This window comes from Pinus tabuliformis, chromosome 1_1 (assembly GCF_031772625.1).
Source record: "Pinus tabuliformis cultivar Carrire ecotype Pingquan chromosome 1_1, CPIR1, whole genome shotgun sequence".
Taxonomy (NCBI): domain Eukaryota; kingdom Viridiplantae; phylum Streptophyta; class Pinopsida; order Pinales; family Pinaceae; genus Pinus; species Pinus tabuliformis.
This window is the reverse complement of record NC_142297.1, coordinates 470,419,159-470,441,812: the sequence shown is the minus strand read 5'-3', so window position 1 is coordinate 470,441,812 and position 22,654 is coordinate 470,419,159. Positions and strand designations below refer to the sequence as shown.

The 22,654-nt window shown below is 39.1% G+C and overlaps 1 pseudogene; it reads right to left on the bottom strand.

The window, feature by feature from the left end:
- The window catches only part of LOC149213791 (pentatricopeptide repeat-containing protein CRR2, chloroplastic-like), a 33,135-nt pseudogene extending 18,617 nt beyond the window's left edge, over positions 1-14,518 (bottom strand).
- Positions 14,519-22,654: the final 8,136 nt, after the last annotated feature.

Genomic DNA, 22,654 nt, shown 5'->3' with positions numbered 1-22,654 from the left:
ACCTTGGTGTGAAACCAAAACAGGTCTCAAAAGGAGATCTTTGTGTAGAAGAGTGTTTAGCTCTATTGTAAGCATGTTGCACATAACACAAGTGTTCATCCCAAAGCTTAGGATGTTTACTGCAATATCCTCTCAGTAACTGGATCACTGTCATGTTTACTACTTCTGTCTGGCCATCTGTTTGTGGATGAAAAGCTGTGCTTTTCTTCAGTTTGGTGTCCATCAGTTCCCACAGACTCGACCAAAACTTCCCCACAAATCGGGTGTCTCGATCAGATATAATGGAAGTGGGTAATCCAAAATGAACCCATACATGTTCAAAGAACAATTTTGTTGTTTGTTTAGCTGTAATATGTTTATGACAAGGTATCAAAATACACATTTTGTTGAACCTATCCACAACAACATATAGGTAATCATGACCCTTCCTAGATTTAGGTAGTTGTTATGAAACCAGCTCAAGAAAAATATAGAAAAGATAGATCAACGCCTTAAAATTCAGCCTCTTCGAGGGGGAAACCTCCTTTACATTACATAAATGAACAATTCTTGGATGATTCAAATGACAAAACCTCCTTTCTATATATAGGAGTCTAAGGAGTCACAATATAACCCAGCCGACCTAACAATAATAATATAAAGCCACAAAAATAACAATAGAGGGATTCTATGGGGCATAATAATAACAATATGGGGACAATAGGGGCACAACAATATTAATAAGGGATGCAACTACAATAGTAATGGGGTAATCACTAGTATTATAGGGACCCAACATGCCCCTCTCCTTCAAAAAAGTGTTGTCCTCAACGCTTGAGTAGTTCTGGATGCTTCTGTATAAAATTTTCATCCTCCCATGTGGAATCTTCAGCGGATAAGTTCTTCCACTTGATAAGATACTCCGAAATTGATCGATTTCGTAGCTGTCGAGTTCTTGTTTCTGTGACTGCTTCTGGTTCCAATATAATTTTTCCTTCCTCGTCAAGTTCTGGCAATATTGTTTGAACTGGGAGCTTGTCGCCTATAACCTTCTTTAAACATGAAACATGGAAAACTGGGTGCAATCGAGAAGCTGCAGGAAGCTCCAATTTGTATGCCATAGTACCAATCTTTTGCAACACCTTGTACGGACCATAATACTTTGGTGATAATTTATTATCCTTCTTAGCTTGCTTGAGGGACATTTGCTTATATGGTTGTAGCCGTAGGAATACCCAATCACCTACATCAAAACTTCTTTCGCTGCGATGTTGATCTGCCTGTTGTTTCATTCTATTCTGTGCCAACACGAGGTTATCCTTTAAGAGTTGGAGGACTTGTTGTTGATGTTCGATGTGATGTTCCACTGCTTGAACCTTAGAATTTTCTCTTAAATATGATGTGATGGATGGTGGTTGATATCCATAAAGTGCCATAAATGGGGTCATTTTTGTTGCTGTATGGAAGGAAGTGTTATACCACCATTCAGCCAGAGGCAACCATTTGACCCATTGTGTCTGTTTATCAGATACAAAGCAACGAAGATATCCTTCCAAACATTTGTTTACTATCTCAGTTTGCCCATCAGATTGAGGATGATAAGATGAGCTATGAGCTAACTGAGTACCAAGACAAGAAAATAATTTTGTCCAAAAATTTCCAGTGAAAATGGGATCTCTGTCACTTACAATAATCTTTGGGTTTCCATGTAGCTTTTGAACTGTTTCCATAAATGCAGTAGAAACTGTACTGGCTTTAAATGGATGTGATAATGCACAAAAGTGTGCATACTTGGTAAGTCTGTCAACTACCACCATGATGACACTCTTTCCCTCAGACTTGGGTAAACCTGTGATAAAATCCATTGAAACCTCCTCCCAACGTTGGCTTGGAATGGATAAAGGTTGTAATAGACCCGGTGTCTTAATTGTTTCAACTTTATTTTGTTGGCAAACCAAACATTCCGCCACAAACTTTTGAATATCTGATTTAAGGCCATCCCAAAAAAATTCCTTCTTAACCCTGTGGTAAGTTTTTAAAAATCCTGAGTGCCCTCCTAAGGGAGAAGTGTGCAATTCCATAAGAATCTTTTGTTTTAGCTGGGAATTCTTACAGAGGTATAAGCGATCTTTGTACCATAACGAATCATTTTGCCAGCTAAATGTATCAGACGTACTGGAATCTTGTTGTAACTTTCGAATAAGTGCCCACACTTCTTCGTCATTCTTCCATTCCTCCTTGCTTCGTTTATCCAATCTGGTTGGATAATAGAAATGGCGCACAACAATGCTTCCACATCCTCATCCTTTCTTGAGAGTGCATCTGCCACCACATTTTGCTTCCCTTTTTTGTAGATGATTTCAAAGTCATAACCCAACATCTTTGTGACCCACTTTTGTTGCTCTTCAGAGGATAATCTTTGTTCTAAAAAGTATTTAAGGCTATCATGATCCGTTTTTACCTTGAAGTGTCTTCCCATTAGGTAGGGTCGCCATTTCTTAAGTGCATGGAGTATTGCCAACATTTCCTTCTCATAAATAGCTTTGTGTAAAAACTTTCCCTTGATTGGACGACTTTCAAAAGCAATGGGTCTTTCATCTTGCATTAAAACAACACCAATTCCATTTCCTGAAGCATCACATTCCACAATAAAGGTTTTTGTGAAGTCCGGTGTAGCTAAGACCGGTGCTTGGCACATTGCCTCTTTAAGATGTTCGAAGGCCTTTGTTGCTTCTGGAGTCCATGAAAATGCATCTTTCTTCAATAATGTTGTTAGAGGTGCTGCTATTCTCCCATAATTCTTAACAAACTTGCGATAATACCCTGTCAACCCGAGAAATCCTCGCAGATGCTTTATGGATGTGGGGATTTTCCATTCCTTAATGGCTTTAATTTTGCTAGGGTCTACCTTAACTCCTTCATGAGATACAATATGACCCAGATATTCCACCTCTTGTACTCCAAAGAAACATTTGGATCTTTTTGCATATAATTGTTTCTCCTCCAATAGTTGTAGCACCCTGTCAACATGTTCAACATGATCCTTCCAAGACTTGTTGTAGATTAGTATATCATCAAAAAATACTAACACAAATTTTCTAAGGAATGGTTTGAAAATGGAATTCATCAAACCTTGAAATGTTGAAGGTGCATTGGTAAGGCCAAAAGGCATGACCAAAAATTCATAATGACCCTCATGAGTTCTAAATGTTGTTTTCCGAATGTCTTCAGTCTTCATTCTGATTTGATGATATCCTGAACGAAGATCCAACTTGGTGAAGTAAATTGATCCATGCAATTCATCCAGTAATTCATCAATGACAGGAATGGGAAACTTATCTTTAATAGTGAGCTTGTTGAGCTCCCTATAATCTGGACACATGCGCCATGATCCATCCTTCTTGTGCACCAATACTACTGGAGCAGAGAAAGAACTTTGACTCGGTTGAATTATACCAGCCTCTAGCATTTCTGCAACCATACGTTCAATTTCACTCTTTTGGGCATAGGGATATCTGTACGGCCTGATGTTTGGAGGAACACTTCCTGGAATCAGATGAATAGCATGATCATGATCACGCATAGGTGGGAGACCTTTGGGAGTCTCAAATACCTTGGAATGATTGTCCAAGACTTTTTGGAGATCTGGAGAAATAGATGATTCCAATGTGGAAACATCTAGCGAACATAATTGTGCAATTACACCTCTTTGTTCCTTTTTTAGAAGCTTTGTCATACCGTTAGAGCTGATTATCTTTCCTAGTTTTCCTGCAATACCCCTTAATTCAACTTCCTTTCCTTCCACAAAAATTTTCATGAAAAGTTCTTGAAAATTAAAAGCTATTGTACCCAAGGATTGTAGCCATTGGACTCCTAGTACAACATCAGCACCTCCCATTGGAATGGAAAGCATTGGGCTAGTCAATACATATTCTCCCATGGATAGCTTGATATTATGGCACTTTCCAGAGAAATTTATTGTTCCTCCATTTGCAACCATCACTTGACACTCTGGTGCTGGATATAAGAAGCAATTCAATTCTTTTGCTACCTTACAATGAATAAAATTGTGGGTACTTCCTGAATCAATCAACACTATTACCTTTTTCTTCTTGATTTGTCCTTCTATCTTGATGGTTTGAGGAGTGGTAATTCCTGCCAATGCATTACAAGATATGGTCGGATTCATTTCTTCTTTATCTAGGCTTTGTTCTTGGAGTATATCCTCTTCTTTTGACCTTTCTTGCTCCTTTTCTTCTTCCTCTTCACAATCTATGTAGAATAATTTCTTCTCAGCACACTTATGACCTTTAGTGTATTTTCTATCACAACTGTAACAAAGCCCTTTTGCTCTTTTTTCTTCCAATTGTTGTGGTGTCAACCTTATAGGTTGTGGAAGACTAGGGGCAACAACACTTCCGTCTTTATAGTTGTGAGTGGTATGCTTCCTGGTTGCCATAATTTTGCTTTCCATTTTTCTTGCTAACCTGAATGCCTTCTCTAATGAATCAGGTTCCCAAAGGCGAACATCATGTTGGATATTATCCTTTAAAGACCCTCAATGTGCTTCATTATTGAACCCTTTTGTTTGAGACTTATCAATTGGCTAAAAAAAGTGTTGCTTTTTGTATCTTCATAATGTGCTATCAATTCTTCCGTAAAAATTTCCCAAGTGATAAATTTTTTACGAGAGAAAAGCCATTGATACCATACAAACTGATTTGGTTCCAAATATAAAGTTGCAATACGTACCTTTTGTGTGTTTTGCACATTATTGAGATCGAAAAATTGCTCCATTTGTAATATCCATGTTGCGGGATCCTTGCCATCAAACTTCCTCATATCGATTTTTGGAATATGGTGGGTCTTCGATCCAACATTAGAGTCTATGAAATCATGATTAACATTTCTTTTGTTCTCATCATGAGTTTCCTTTACTATCCTTTCACCATTAGTAAGCATTTCTTGTAGAAACTTTGTTAAATCTGTCTTCAAATCTGTCTTCAAATCTTCCATGCCTGTCTTCAAATCTTCCATGTTTGTCTTCAAATCTATCTTCAAATCATCCATCTTAGCTTCCACGTCAATCATCTTAGCTTCTACGCCTTTCTTTAAACAATCCATCTTAGCTTCTACGCCTTTCTTTAAACCATCCATCTTAGATTCTGTTCCTTTTTGTGCAAGGGACAGTTGTTGCACTTGGTCTTGTAATTTTGATATATCATGTTGCATTTCTTCCTCTTCTTCATGAGTCATGCTAGAGCTTTCAGGTTCTGTACTAGGTGTTTGCATTTTCTTTCCTTGGGGCATAAGTTATCGATAATAATTCTCTACTATGCCCTTTGAATTCCTTCAAAATAAATTTCAAACCAATCTTAAGCAAAAATTTAAAAGAATCTACACACATTTTTCACTTTGTAGGGGCTCGATATTGCCTCTGATGTATCTCTATACATTCAAATCATCCAGTTTTGAAATTGTGATCTGCAGTAGCCCTCTGTGTCCTCTTTCCAATGCCACTAGTATGATCCAAATTAGATTCTCCAAGGAAGAGTTATTCGAAATCTTCCACAGTGACCTGATTATAGACTAGTTTAGTAGAGCGAACTTGTACGACGTGCCATGAGTCGTTGTTTCGACCTTTGCCTCTAAAAAAATATATACAAGAAACTACAGTCCGTCCTCTTTCTATACCTTTTTACAAAATTTCAATCCAATGCTCAGAGAGAAAGTTATGATGATTTTCCCCAGGTCACCTATTTGGAATATAATTCAGGAGTCTGCAAAAAGACCAACTTCCTCAGATCATATCGCCGCAAATATAGCACGAAAAGCTCTGAAATTCGGACCCGAGCTTCAACGCGATGTATTCTCAAATGGGTTTTTTTTTTAGCTTCTGAAACGTCAAAGAAAAAAATTTATAGCGAAAATGCCACGATGACCTGTTTGGAGCAGCGAAACCCTAGAATCCAAAGCTCTGATACCAAATGTTATGAAACCAGCTCAAGAAAAAGATAGAAAAGATAGATCAACGCCTTAAAATTCAGCCTCTTCGAGGGGGCAACCTCCTTTGCATTACATAAATGAACAATTCTTGGATGATTCAAATGACAAAACCTCCTTTCTATATATAGGAGTCTAAGGAGTCACAATATAACCCAGAGGACCTAACAATAATAATATAAAGCCACAAAAATAACAATAGAGGGATTCTATGGGGCACAGTAATAACAATATGGGGACAATAGGGGCACAACAATATTAATAAATGATGCAACTACAATAGTAATGGGGTAATCACTAGTATTATAGGGACCCAACAGCAGTCCTCTAACAAAATCCATGGAAATACTTTCCCAAGGGTGAGAAGGAACTGGCAATGGAGTGTACAAGCCTAGTTTTCTATTACTGGGCTTGATTTAAGCACACATGGCACACCCTCTTACATATCTAGAAACTGTCTCATTCATTTTCGGCCAATAGCAGAATCTTTGCAGTTGTGCAACTGTTTTACTTACCCCAAAGTGACCTGATATCAGAGAAGTGTGTGATTCCCTAATTATCTTTATCCTCTCAGTTTGTGGAATGCAGAGCTTCCCATAATGATATAAGAGTCGGTCCTTTATATGATAGTCCAATTCTTCTACTCTTTTGCCTTGACTCAAAGTTGCATATACATCTTTGAAGTCCATATCCTGAGCATATTATTCTATGTAGCTTTCATGTAGCACTGAATTATGCTGAAGTATGGTAGATGCATTTATAATGGGTCTAGATAACATGTCTGCAACCTTGTTATGTATACCCTTTTTATATCTGATGACTAAATGAAACTATTGTAGAAACCCCATCCATCTGTAATGTCTTGATTGCTGCAACTTAGTTTGGGAGTGTAGATATTGAAGTGGCTGATGATCAGTATGTATTACTGTCTCTTTGCCCATTAAATAATGTTTCCACTTTTTCACACTCTGAACTAATGCATACAATTCTTTATCATATGTAGGATAGTTAACTACTGCAAGATTAAAAGTCTCAGAATGATAACATATGGGTTTACCGTGCTGTGTCAACACTGCTCCCATGGCATAGTCACTGGCATCAGTTTGGATCTCAAATGGTCTTTGTAAATCTGGTAGTGCTAGTACAGGTGTTGTACTAATTTTCTCTTTCAAGGTGTCGAAGGCTTTCTGATGTTTGCCTCCCCACTGAAACACCTTATTCAATCCTGTTAAAGCATGTAAGGGAGCTGCAATCGAGGAGAAGTTAGAAATGAACTTCCTCCAATATTGTGTTGCTCCTAAGAAGCTTCTCACTTCTGTAGCAGACCTGGGTTTAGGCCAGTTCACAATGACTGCCACTTTAGAGGGATCTATTTTCAATTCACCTCCCCCTACTATATGACCCAAGTAGTTTAGAGATGTTTTTCCAAATTCACATTTTGAGAGTTTAACATAAAGTTTTTCTCTTTTCAAAACATCTAATGTCTTCTTAACATGCTTTAAATGTTCTTCCCATGTTCTACTAAAAATCAGAATGTCATCCAGATACACAATGACAAAATCATCAAGAAAAGGTATGAGTACATCATTCATTAATCTCATGAAAGTAGCAGGAGCATTAGTTAAGCCAAAAGGCATAACCAACCATTCATACGATCCCTGCTTTGTTTTTAAAGCAGTCTTCCATGCATCTTGCTCTGCAACTCTGACCTGATGGTATCCACTGTGCAAATCCAACTTGGTGAAATAAACAACTTCTTGTAATTGATCTAGAAGATCATCTATGCGAGGAAGGGGATAACGATTTTTTATTGTTATCTTATTCAATGCTCGGTAATCAATGCACATTCTCCACGAGCCACCTTTATTTCTCACCAAAATGATTGGTGACCCACATGGTGATGTGCTAGGCCCGATGAAGCCTTTCTAGAACAACTCCTGCACCTGCTTCTTGATTTCAACATTCTCTAAATCAGACAACCTGTACATCCCAATGTTAGGCAATGGAACATCTTGCTGCAAAATAATATCATGTACTATTCCCTTTTGGGTGGCAGGCCTTTAGGTTCTTAAAACAAGACATCATACTCTGAAACAACCTTTTCTATATAAGCTTGCTGTTCAACATTACAGCGCTCAAATACATTGGTTTTATCAGGTTTCTTTTCCTTTACAACCATCAGTAAGAATTGTTTGCATGAATTTATCATTCTTTTCATCTGTCCTGAGTTTATGAGAGTGTAATTATTCTTGAGCTTATGAGCTCTTACAAAGTATTCGATTCCATCTTTAACAAGTAGATACTTGTTCTCATCTCTATAGAAAATAGCCTTTCTATCATACAAGTAAGGACTTCCTAAAACAATTCCACATATATCGAAAGGAATTATGTCTAACTCAACCTCATCTACAAATGCTCACCCAAAAGAAAACTTGAGTTTGTACTGTCTAGTCACTTGTAGTTGTGCTTTATCATTCAACCATCCTAATGGGTATGGTTTCTTGTGAGGTGTAGTTACTAATCCTAATTTCTTTACAATTGCTTCAGAAATTAGATTTACTTGTGAGCCACTATCAAACAAAGTATCAATATTTTGATTTTTGGAAATAACTCGAATATGGAAAAGCTCATGTCGTTTTCTCTCATTTTCTTCATCAATAACAGATTGAGCATAATTACTAGTGGATGCTTCAGAATTCTTACCTTTTATACTTGTGGCTGCTATAGTTGTTTCATCTCCCGAGTTTGACCCCAAATCTTTCTGAATAGCTGCAACTATCTTCTTCTTCTTGCCCTCGGACTTCCTAGGTCTTAGCTCTGGATGCAGAATCCAACAATGCTCATCATCATGCCCCTCCTTTTTACAGTGAGTGCATGAAGCTTTGGCTTTCTGTGCAGTGTTAGCCTTCTTGGCTTTCCACTTCTGCTTTCTTTTCTCCTTGCTCTTACTTACAGTGGGTTGGGATGGTCCCCCAACTTCTGGATTGCCATTCTTTCCTCTAGCTTCTAGATGAGTAGCTTGGACAGATACCTCATCTATACTAGTGGGATTAAACATGAGGATGGTATGCCTCATGTAGCTGTGTAGACCACCAATGTACTTCAAAAGAGTCTCTGGTGAGTCTAATGAGATACCCAACATCAATGCTCTCTTTCTGAATTCTTGAGTATACCCTTGCACACTTTGCCCCTTCAACTGTCGAAGAGTTTGCCAACTCATCATGGCTTGCATGTAGGCCAATGGATAGAATTGCTTTTTGATTGCAGAAACAAAGTCACTCCAGATAGAGATGGTTTTACCATGTATTTTTATATCATCTTGGGTTCTGCCTTTCCACCAAACCAAGGTAGTGCCTCCTAGGCATAGGCTTGCCAGCTGAATCTTACTCTTGTCTGAGGTTATGTTCTGTACCCTGCAATACACATCAATTTGTCTAATCCATTTGTCCAACTTTTCAGCATTTAGCTCTCCATCATATATAGGCAAATCAAATTTAACATCTAACTTAATCAAAGATGCTTTCTTATTATGCACAGGGCTATTAGGAGGTGTGAGAAAGTTTTCCTCTTTTCCCTTTCCTTTGGAGTTGTCATGGAAGTGAGACTCATCTTCTTCTTTCTCCTGCTTAGAGCTTGATGCATCTTCCACCTTTTGCTTTCTAAAGTCTCTGTACATTTCTTCAACCTTAGACTTTATAGCTACGAAACTTTCTATGAATTGAGGGTCTGGCCCTACAGAACTTTCTTCTGACATTGTCTTTCGAGAATAGACTCTCCCAATTTCAGGATTAGTTTCCACCAACTCTCCTTCTCCTAATTTGAGCTTTGATCTTGTGAGCATTCACAGCTAAACCAACACAAGCTTGTCTAATCTTATAGCCTAGAGCTTTGATACCACTTGATCTAATATTCACCCTATGAGTGACATCAGTTAAAGATTTATTAAACTAAGGTATTACAAACTCATGTGTTGGTGTGTGTTCTGTGTTATTTAAGCAACAGATCGATCAGATTGCCAATACACAGACATTTAAATGGAAAGACAACAAATAAATATAGTAAGCAAACACAAAGACAGAAGGAATTTTAATAAGGAATTCACCCTATTCTCTAGGGCTACATCTCCGGTCCAGCTTTCAGTGGTGGCCTTGTTTTATTGTGCCTTTGGGCAGAGAATTTACAATACAGGGACTCAACGTGAGTTTTCCTGAAGTAGGTTTGCTTGGCAGGGTGGTTCTTGGATTCCCCAAGCCACTTGAGTACACAGACTTCTTCCTCCTACCAGCTCTGTGACCTTTTGGTCTACAGTGGAAAGAGCCAAATGTGATGCTTAGTCCGGACAGATTCCTCTATGGGATGGCTTGAATATTCAAGCTCTCTGGTACTCGACATTGCTGCTGATCAGCTCGGCCCTTTGTCTCCTTTGCTCTGCTTTATTGTTCTCTGTGTTCCCTTCATCTCTTGGACTTCGACTTACTTCACTCTCTTCTCTTTCTCTCTTTCTGTCTCTCTGTCTGTTTCTCTGTGTGTTTCGACTGTCTCTATTCATGGATTTAGCCATTTGATCCCTATGCCTGTTCAGTTCCTCTCCTGCCTCTGTCAATTCACCTTCTGCAGCTGCGCTTGGAGTTCCCTGTTCGGCGTCATCATGAACGCTCGGGAGTGGCCACTTGTCCTCCTTTAAATGGTGTCAGCAATGCTTCGTCAGTTCATTTCTTCAGTTATGTCATGGATGCATTCTTCCTCCACCGTGGCGGTCAAACGGATTCCAAATCCCTTTAAAATGCGGCTTAATTCCCTGTCGATTCCGCTTCCTCCATTAGGCGCGATTTCAGTCGTCCGATCTGGGCCCTCCAGATCCGATGCCATACGCATGTTTCACGTGGTTGACTTGCTCGACCGATAGTGCGTGGTCAAAGGCAGTTTTCTCTCACCTCCACTTGCCACGCGTCGATTGAGTGCTCGGGCTTTCCCATTTTGAACTTGTTTTCCCAGCAATTGTGCATCAAAATCCACCTCTGTTTCTCGATCTGGGGCTCCTAGGGGCTACTTTGGCCTCCCGCGCGGTCTCCATGGGCCTCGGTCAGCGCGCTTTGACCGAGGTCCTCGTCGTTCCACATTGGATGCCACTGCCACTGGTTCAGGGTGTTTTTGATCGCTGTTTTGGAATTCTTTAGATATTTGTTCAGCCTGATATTATCATGGTTCTTTGACAGTCTTCTATGGATCCGATTCGGATCACTACGAGGAGAGCTCAAAGGAGGCCATGAATAGTTGAGGATCAGGCTTGTGTGAGACACACATTCTCGAATGTAATCGTGTGTTTATACATACATACATATATATATATATATATATATATATATATATATATATCTATATCTATATATATATATATATATATATATATATATATATATATATATATATATATACAGAGATTTATTCCTGAATGTGTCAGTATGCATGAAACAAGTATTTCATGGATGAATTACTCATGAATTCGTAGGTTCTGTAACAGGGTTGCAGGCAGAGTTCTAAAGGTCGTGCAGAGGAGCAAAATGATTCAGAGGAATCATAAAGGGATATTTGAATCCACGTGAAGAGACAAAGTGTAGCTCTGGAGAGAAATGGTGAAGGGAGATTTCCCAGAAGAGAAAATCTCAGAGGAAGTTGAGCAGTGGAGCCTTTGAAGAAACCTGAAGGAAAAACCCAACGATGGAGAAACGCTGAAGAAAACAAGGTAGATTCTAGGTAAAAGGAATGACTGGAGAAGTGAAGGGGGTTGCATAGGAGCCGTTTGATCTGGAAGATCAATGGTCCAAATGATGTTGCTGAGGAGTGAGGTGAAATATCGCATCGGCGGAGTTATTTACAAAGTTTAAGTCCCGCAAGTGTAAAACCCAGTTTACACTAAGAGCTGACGCAAAACACAGTCGGATTTGAAATCTGGACTTGAAAACTTATAAAAGTTGGCCTATAACCTTATCGGTCCAAAGGACTGATCATATCAGTGGTTTGAAGTGGAATGGGTCCGACCATAAAGGAGAGCGATTGTGATAATGCGATGGATCCTGGACCGTCGGATCGAGAGTCCAGATCGATAGCCCAGATCTAATCGCTAATCACATATCGAAGCAGTCAAGGGTCGGTGCGATGGAATGCCGATAGGCCGATCAGCGATGCACCGATAGCCGTTGGATTGGCGAATGAAATGGACAGCGGAGATTGAGTCGGAGATCGGAGTTCGGGAGGAATATGTGCCGAATGGAAAGTGGAAGATACAGACCCAATGAAGTTTATAGTGGCGGGTCTATAAGATTTGAAATCCGGTTATGTGAGTCAGAGCGGGTTTTTTCCATTATTCTTTTGTATTGCGATTAATGTATGGTCCTGGGGTTTTTAAAGGAAATCCCGATAGTTATAAGGGTTGCATGTATGTATGAACCACGGAGGAGCTGATAGCTTATTGCGATAAAGGCAATCCTTGGGAGTGTGCAGAGTCCGTACCAAAGTGGAAAAAGGTATGATTGCGTATGTTTTCCTCTGTAAATGGTTTATAAGGAAAATAGCGCCGATAGGCGAATTTATGCGATAACATATATGAACCAAGGTTTAAAGAGGGAAAGGTTGCATATGTGTGGTATAAGGGTTAATGAAGGTTTGTAAGAGTTAATGAGTCCCGAATGAAAGGAGAAAGGGTTTATATTGAGTTAAAGTTCCGATAGAGGGTTCAAAGCAGGGTGATTGAGTTCCGATACAAAGGAACTGATAAAAGAGGGCCTTAACCATTTATGGTTGATGATTTGACTCCTTTGAGAGTTAAATACGTAGGGCTAATGAGTGGATGCATTTATATGCATACTGTGGGTGTAAGTGGGTGAAACCCTGCGTCAATCCTCACAAAAACCTCAATATTTTGTGTCACTATCAAATTATAAGATGGGATAAACAGAGAAAATTCTAAACGGACTTATTCACAATTTTTAGCTGGTTTCCAAGGCCGGGTACATTTCATAGATTGCGATTTTCTTTAAATTGCAGACATTAGGGAATTGGCCAAGCATATTGATGATAAGTAAGCAGTTATGTGTGTTACACATGACTAAACTCCTACGAAGATGAACAGGGCTATACACATTGTTTATCCTAGATAGAACTGATTGTCTATGGCGTTGTACAATTGCAAGAACAGGGTTTTGGCACTGGTGTTGTGATTTTTTTGCATCGCTTCATGATAATGATATTGGTTCAACCCTCTTTGCCTGGAATTTTGACTGATTATCATGTGAATTGTGTGTTGATTCATTTTGGGCGCTAAATCGAATCGATCTCAGCAAAAATGCCATTCAATGCCCTCGCAAGTAATTGCATTGGCAAAATTGTTATTTAAATTTGCAAATATCTTCGTCTCTCATTGTGATTTCTTGGTTTGCAGATCCCACCATTGTTAGGGGTTTCAAGGACAGATGTTGAACCACATTCTCGTCGTCTACAAAAAGGGTAGCAGAGGTAACAAAGCTAATCCAGTGATGTCATTGTTAGGATTCTAAAATCACCACCATCTCGAATAGGATTTAGATCTCTAGACTTGCTCTACGTGGAGTCAACCACATCATCAAACAAGGGATTTTCTAACAAAGCTTTGTCTCGATACATATGGGAGTTGGGTCAGATTATGAAGGAGAAAGAAATTATTTTAACGTTCACTAAACTTTTTCGTATTCAATATGGAAATCATCTTAATCTTTCCAATTTCTCAATAGTCTTTGTACTGAATAAATTATCCCTAAGTCTAGCTGTCAACATATTTACACAAGTGTCCATGCGGTCTTTGAAGTCTTCATATATTACAATGAAATGCTTTTCTATTTCCACTTTTTCTGAAGTGCAAAAAATCCAACACTTTGATGATTGTTAGTTCTTAAATGACCAATAAGAATTTTCGATCTCTATGAAATATTGGCCCCTATGTACATTTTGAATACATGACTAGAAATGCATTTCCCACAACCACATTGCATTGATACCAACCACTCTTAATTATCTCTTTATCGATCTGCCTTCCATGTTGGATCGCTGCACAGGACGGAAGAACACTGTAAAAGGTAAAGTTATTGGGTTTAATCCCCGCTTGTTGCATTTGACGAAACAGTGTCAAGGCCTTGGTGGCAAGCCTATGGATTACATCAGTTGTGATCATCATTGTCCATGACACCACACTCCGCTCGGCCATGTTATCAAAAATTCTGCGAGCGTCCATTAAAACCCCACATTTCGCATACATGTTGAGTAGCGTGTTTTCTATAAAGACGTCTGCCTGAAATCCCGTCTGAGCCATGTGGGCATGGACGAGTTTACCATTTGCAAGGGCTTTCTCCTTCACAAATCTGTGCAGCAAAGAAGTACAAATAGAGGAGTCTACAAATGCACACTGGTTAATAGTGTTGAGAATTTGCAGCGCTTCTTTCAAACGACCATTGTTGCACGCTGCTCTTAGTTCCTCACTCATTGATGATGCGAGTTGCCTTGCCATTGGTTTTAAGAGAAGTAAAAGCAGTCAACGTCCTGCTGCTCTAAGAATCAAGGATGGGATAAACAGAGAAAATTATAAATGCCCTTATTCGCAATTTTTAGCTGGTTTCCAAGGCCGGGTACATTTCATAGACTGCGATTTTCTTTAAACTACAGACATTAGGGAATTGACCGAGCATATTGATGATAAGTAAGCATTTATGTGTGCTACACATAACTAAACTCCTACGAAGATGAACAGGGTTGTACACATTGTTTATCCTAGATAGAACTGATTGTCTATGGAGTTGTCCAATTGCAGGAACAGGGTTTTGGCACTGGTGTTGTGTTTTTTTCACATCGCTTCGTGATAATGATATTGGTTCAATCCTCTTTGTCTGGAATTTTGTATGATTATCATGTGAATTGTGTGTTGATTCATTTTGGGCGCTAAATCGAATCGATCTCACCAAAAATGCCATTCAATGCCCCGACAAGTAACTGCATTGGCGAACTTGTTGAATGCCATCTCGACATCCAATTTAAATTTGCAAATATCTTCATCTCTCATTGTGATTTCTTAGTTTGCAAATCCCACCATTGTTAGGGGTTTCAAGGGCAGACGTTGAACCACATTCTTGTCGTCTACAGAAAGGGTAGCAGAGGTAACAAAGCTAATCCAGCCATGTCATTGTTAGGGTTCTAAAATCACCACCGTCTCGAACAAGATTTAGATCTCTAGACTTGCTCTGCATGGAGTCAACCACATCATCAAACAAGGGATTTTCTAACAAAGCTTTGTCTCGATACATACGGGAGTTGGGTTAGATTACGAAGGATAAATAAATTATTTTAACGTTTACTAACTTTTTCGTATTCAATATGGCAATGATCTTGATCTTTTCCAATTTCTTAATAGTCTTTGTAATGAATAAATTATCCCTAAGTCTAGCTGTCAACGTATTTTCACAAGTGTCCATGCCATCTTTGAAGTCTTCATATTTTAGAGTGAAATGTTTTTCTATTTGCACTTTTTGGAAAGTGCAAAAAATCCAACACTTTGATGATTGTTAGTTCTTAATCGAGCAATAAGAATTTTTGCTCTCTGTGAAATATTGGCCTCTATGTACGTTTTTTAAGGATGATTATGAGTAGGATTAAACTCTTCAATATATCAGTTTATCTTTCTCCTTATCTCTTTATCCCAAGTACGCTAGTGGAACTTATCCATAACAAAAACCTTTATCTCTTTACTATTTGTGGTGCACATATTCAAGTAAACACCCCATTTACTAAACCATTTGTTATTTTGTTGCATCAAAGTCTTCTTTCTTTTGCATAATATGTCATTGAAGACAAACTTAGGCCATCTGCCATCTTCCATTTGCTCTTTTTTCTTAAATATCTTATGAGTTGCACCATAGCAATTGTTTCAATAGGTGCAACCCCCATTTCATTTAACAAGATATCATAAGGAACCAAACTTTTAATTTTGAATTTGTTTGTAATCAAGTGTTTCTGAATTTTCTCAATTTGCTTCCACTATATGTCAGATGTATTGTTGGCCCACAATTCACAACCATAGATAATCATTAAAATCCCAAAAAGAGTTTGAGTGGTCTCCCAATCCCACAGCTTTGCCTCTCTACACCTATTTTGAAAAGCATAAAATCATTTCCAGCCTCCCGAAGTTCTTTTCTTTCTATATCCTTCCCAACTTAGATTTTTGTTGAAGTCAATTTCGAGGTATTTGAAATCTACAACTTCTTCAAGAGTATTCCCTTCAAAGTAGAACTTATGTATGCTATGTTTTCTTTTGTTAGAGAAAACCACCACTTTTGTCTCGCTAATATTGACTTGCATCCCCACCCTTCTACAAAAATGTTCAAGGGAAACTAACTGCTCTTGCAAGCCAACAATAGATTCAACAATCAGAATAAGGTCACCTGCATACAAAAGAAGTCTTACAACAAACTTGCCCAAATAGACACCATCACCACCTTGTGAGTTTAACCATTCTTCAACTCTGTCAATATATAAACCAAAAAGGGTAGGGGACATTAGGTACCCTTGCTTGACCCCGATATCACTCCTAAAACTTTCAAAAATGCAGTTGAATTTGTGATTTTGACCTTCACCTCCTCATACAACATATGAACAACTGCTCTAAGATGCCTAGGAACCCTAACTTCCTCCATTTCGTGCCAAATTTTATCCCTAGAAACCGTGTCAAAAGATTTTTTGAAATCAACAAAGCACCAAAATACTTCCTTCTTTTTCTCCCAAACATTTTCAATGACGTGCCTTAAAGTTATACCGTGATAAATCATGGAATGTTAGGTTTGAAAATTGCTTGCCCTTTAGCATGCTTATCTCTTTCTTCCACCCACTTGCTAATTTTATTTTCTAGCATGCTTCCAAATGGTTTTGCAAATAAAGGGTTTATTTATGGTACTATAATTGGAGAGATTATTGACATCACCACTCTTGAGAAAAGGTATTGCTAGACTAGTTGTCCAATCTATGGGGAACCCCTGCTGCATGATGTTGTTGAATTTTTTGGTAATGTGAGGTGCAAAAATTTTCAAACCCCATTTTGGATACTCTGCTTGAAGTTCAACTAACTCTTTTTCTTTTCCAACACCCAACTTCTTAATGTTGAAGAAAGTGTAACTAGGTTTGGTCTTCATAATGACATGATCTTTGTATTTGATGTAATAAAAGAGAATAAATTATCTTTGTAATCTTGTTGCATGGGTTTCATGAGCAAGAGGTGTCATTAGGTGAAAGGCTTCTTCTTGATGTCTTTAGAATTTATTTCTATGTCAAAGAATCATGTCATGGGTCCATGTAAATGTGTACAAGTCTTGAACTAGTGTAGCATCCCTCCAAGACCAAGATCAATGCCTCAAATCAAGCCCTCCGAAGTCTGCAAGCGAAGAAATAAGGAGATGATCACATCGGCTACAAAGAAATGAATTAAAATGTATAAATACATGTCATGTCAGCTTGAAATAATGGACACGTCGGTTCATGAGTTAAGGTCGGCTTACATATATGGATAACCACTATAAATACCCATGAAGGGTAGACGAAAATGACATGGAAATATTTGGATGGTTCTGAGATTTCACATGGAAGAGGAGCCACAGTCATGAGGCCGCAGTCTAGACATGGAGCCGTTGTCAAAGCTTGAAGCCGCAGTCAAGATATGAGGGTATCCACAATGAAGGAGCAACAGAACTTGTCTAAGGGCATCAATAATTGAGGTAACAATCTCACATTCCTCTCTCTCTAAACTCGCATGAAGGAGCAGGTCCAAATCTAGGGCTTGACTGCACCTCGATTGGGTATTAGGTGCAGTCACAGTCAAGACCTCGGATAACTGGAGCAGTATAGACACAACAGTGACATGAGGTTTGGACAATCTCGGCATTACAGTGTTGGGAAAATTTCGCATGAATAGGAGCAGTCTTGACATCATACTCCTGTAGCTACAGAACTTCGGATGGAGATGAAACAGTAAGATAGTCATGCCATAAAGATGATCTCGGTATTACAACAAAGGATATTCAGACCTGTTATCTAATAGTCTCGACATATGTTTATGTGTCTCGATGCTATACATAACCACATCAGATCTCAGTGTAATAATAAACTCGGTTACTATCTCAGTAAAAGCAGAGATATGGTCCTAATCTCACGTTAGATAATCTCAGTATAATGAGAAGGAGCAGATTCACAGTACCCTAGTCTTGACATAATGAAAAAGTAGCAGTGTCAAGGTCTTGGTGTCTCACCATGATGATGGAAGGATCTGATGATAGTACAAGTTATCTCAATCTATATTAATGCACAGTCATGATGTTATTCCAGTTATAATCTTGTTCTTGTAAATCATAATCTCAATGAAGGCTACAACAGTAATAATGGAGCAATCATGGTGCAACAGTGACCTAGCAAGATGATGATCTCAGCAGTGCTTAATGAAGAAAATTGATGGCTTGGTCTTGGAGAGGCATATTGTGTCAAGGGTCATGGTCTTGGTATTCGTCAATGGAATCTCTATAAGAAGAATTTACGCATGGGTTTTCCTCTCCAAGAGGGAGAGGTTTTGGCCTTGGCAGAAAGCCAATTACTTGTGTTCTTGTCTCTTTTGTTTTGATAGCAGTTTGATGAAGTTAACATACACATACTAATAATGAAGTAAATATCAAGCTAAGATAAATTGTTTAAATACTTCACAAATTATTATCATGCAACAAAGAATCAATGTAATTATGCATGCCCTAGATTCTTCAACATGGTATCAGAGGGATAGGTTCAACAATCAAAGGAAGGGTAGAAAAGAGACATTCAAGAATCAAGTATCTACAAGATATCAAAACAACTGAAGATCTACATGGCAGAATCAAACCCTAGATCAGAAACCAGTCTACATCAGCAAGGGCTTCAGATGTCAACAGTCTTCAGATCTCAGGATATGTAACAACAATTTTAACAAATCCATCCACAACTCAGTTTGGATCCTTCTTTATAAAGATCAAGGTCCAATAAGCAGTTCACAACTTCAGTCATCTTCAGCAAGGGTTTTGAAGGTCTGAAGTCAAAGTCTGATCTATAACAACAACCTTGGTGTCTCTCACACTCCACACCATGGCATGATCTCTACATTACAGTGATGGATCTCTTCAAAGAACAGCTCGGATTCCCATTCAAAGAAGCAGATCATCTACAACATGATTGGCATGGACAGGACTCAAATCAGATGCTACACTATCCTATCACATCATGGCAAGCAACCTCTAGTTGATACTACAAGGACCAGATGTTCAAGTCAATTACTCTTGAAGGACTTGAAGATAAGCTTCAGCAAGGATCCTATCAAGTATCAATGCATCTACCTCAACATCAGCCAACATGATCAAGGTGAAGATCTTGTCTTCACATATCAAGTAAGTATCTTTTATTAATCAAGTTTTGGTTTATTGACTTCATCAGTGCAAGAAGATCTATGGATTAGATAAGTCATCAAAAGGTTCTTGTAGTAGGATTGACAGAATCCTTATAGAGAGATGAAGTCAGTATATTTAGTTCTCCTTTGAAGTCATGAAGGTCCTATAAATTAAGAAAGGAGACATAAGAAGGTTGCATAAGGATATACTATTTGAAATACAATAAAGAAGAATGAAGAAAAGTCTTCATGAGATCTCAGTTACGAGATCTGGGAAAAATGGTGAGAAAATAATCATCATTGATATTGATATTGATAAGCAAGGTAAAAGATGTCCATGAATAAGAAGGTTACCTCAATCAGCAGTCTATGGTCTCTATGTCAGATAGAGAAAGGCAAAATGATGAGTCACATATAAGTGCAGATAAGTAAAGGGAAGGTTGATAAGACAAAACAATACTATGGAAGAAGAACTCATATCGCCGGAAGGATGGAGGAAGCTGAAGAAAGGATCAGGGAAAGAGGGAGTAATAGATCTCCATTATGAATGAGATAGTATCCCTCTCAAAAGGATCCTATTGAGAGTTCTCACAGATATGATCATAGTAAAATGGATTATGGCATCATGAAAGCAAGAGCTCGTATGGAATCATGAAAACATGGCTCTTGGGAATCTCGTTGTATATTGAAGGAATGAAAGAAGTCATTCAAGACAAAGGAAACATTTTCCAGATGGGGATATACTAGATCCTGAAAGATCTCTAATAGGGATCTCAGCAGAGGATCTCCTAGTTCGAAAAGGCAGCAAATGTCTCGTCAGGACTTCCAACTTTTGGAACTCATGAGATGATGGTATATGAAGCTGTTAACAGTGCTGGACCTGCCAACATGTAAGGGGATCTCCCTGGTAAGAAATCCCAATTAGACCTCAGCCCGTTTGGTGTAGGAGTCCCAACAATGGGTCGTATGGTAATGCCTTGACCGTGATTTTGCACAGAGGCAAGTAAGATAACTCTGTTGGTAGCAAGGGTGTGACAACTACAATGAGTCAAGGAAGGTGCATGAGAGGTTCTAACACATGGGGGTTGAGATGAGTGCACCCCTTGGCAACCTGTAATAGTGCTCAGATGGGAAGGGAACACTCAAGTGAAGATGCATCACAAGCTGGAAAGCAAGTCAGCTGGAAATCCAAAGTGATGGTTAAACCAACAACACATTTAAGAAAGATTCATATATACTCATACAAAATAGTCCATACATGCATGCGTAAGAAAGAAAATACATATGCCATTTAGAGTAAGCAAGATAGTTGGAATACCATACAACACATGCATGAAACGTGTTGGCTCTTATTATATAAAGAAGTGTAAGTTTCAGTCATACAATACATCCATGTCCAACCACTAGCTCCAATAGTGGAACATTACAGCGACATCTGCCTACTCCTCCAAAGAGATGTACTAGCTCCGTGTAGTGGAGAAGTCAAGGCACGTTACAATATTGTCCAAGCTCTTTCCAAGATAGTCTTATCGGAAGCTTGGGTGAACAAAATCATATACAATGAGTTATGAGGGACTATTTATAGCAAAGGGTGGGGTGAACCTTGACATTCCCCTTTGTGACTGTTCAACTACCCTCATGACTCTTCATCTACTCTATGATTGTTACATCCAACTATTGACACTTGACTTACACTTGACATGATGTTACATTACAATGTACATGTACTCATGTGAGACAACATGGCTTGAGAAAGCCATGCAAGACATCACTGACGCTCGGTCCGTTGTGATGAGACCAACTCTTTGACATTCTTGTGATGGCGAAGGTGGTGAGTTGATGCCAAGCTTGGTCGTCCGTGACAGTGTGCATGCACCCCATGGTGACATCTTGCTAAAGCGAACTATGGCCTCCGTTGCATTGGGTACATTGGTATGGCTCCTTCATTCAATTTGTGTGCTAACATGCGCATGGTTTTCTTGGGTGTGGTTGAACAGGCAACACACTGATGCATAGTGTCCCTGCTGATCTTCAAGTGTGTGTTAGTGGTCATGCACATCAACTTTTCGAAGTACATGTTCAATTCCAGTTGGACTTGCTTCTTGTCTTCGCCTTGGTGAGTGTGCTGAATGGGTTGGATCACATACGTGCGCACAATGACATGCATGCTGCTGAATCCCTTGCATGTGATCAACAACAATTCTCACCATGTTTGCTCCGTGCCAGCTGTTGGGATGGATCTTTAACATGTACGGGCACAGTTTCACTTGTGATTGCATGTTGCGCCCACTGTTTTTCTTGTTCCTGCTGCAACTCATTCATCTGTCTGTGTAGCTTCATGTTCTTCCTTGAGTTGTTGCTTCAGCACATGCAAATCCTTCTTTATTCCATTCTTTGTCTTCACGCGATCTTCATGTCGCGCCATCACCTCATAGTCTAAGTCTCCAAAGTTGCTTTCATCATTAGTGGATTTGCTTGAGTTCGCAACTTTGTTCTGCCTCTATGTTGTCAACAACCTTCCTCTTGCATTCGCTGCATCCAATATGTTGTCGTTCATGATGTTGCTCACTATGATGCTGCTGCTTTCATATCTCTATGTCCTTGCCTATGAACAACTTGATGTCTTCATGAGTAGGCAAGCTCATAGACACTTGATCGACTTCATCCCCAAGTGTGCTCTGAACGATGTCTTTGACTCTTCTCTCCTAGAAACCATTATACCTGTGTTATTGAGAGGTAGATGAATACCTGTGATACTTGGAGACATGGCAACACTCATGGAAAGGAATCTGTCAGTCGAAAACCAAAATGAACTTGAGAACTGAACTACAACATACCTATGTGACTAATCATGAAGGTCGCGCAATTTCGGCCAGGAGGTTGGGAGACTGAGTGCCAAGACTATGCAAGGCACAGTCCGGGCTGTTGGGAGGCTGCTTGACTGTTGGAACTGTGCAATGCATAGTCCAGTTTGGCTACTGACTATTGGAATCGCGCAATTTGCAATCTCACCTGGCAATGGTTGTATGCTCAGTGATTGCATTGTGCAATTTTCTGGGCCAACAGTCACTGTCCCTCAGAAATGCGCAAAACAGTCCTGGAGGACAGTGCCTGGGCAGAAATGTGCATTTCTAGAGAGGAGGACATAGCCTTCCTTCCCCGGATTGCGCAATGTTGTCTCAATGAAGGCAGAGTCCGAGCCGA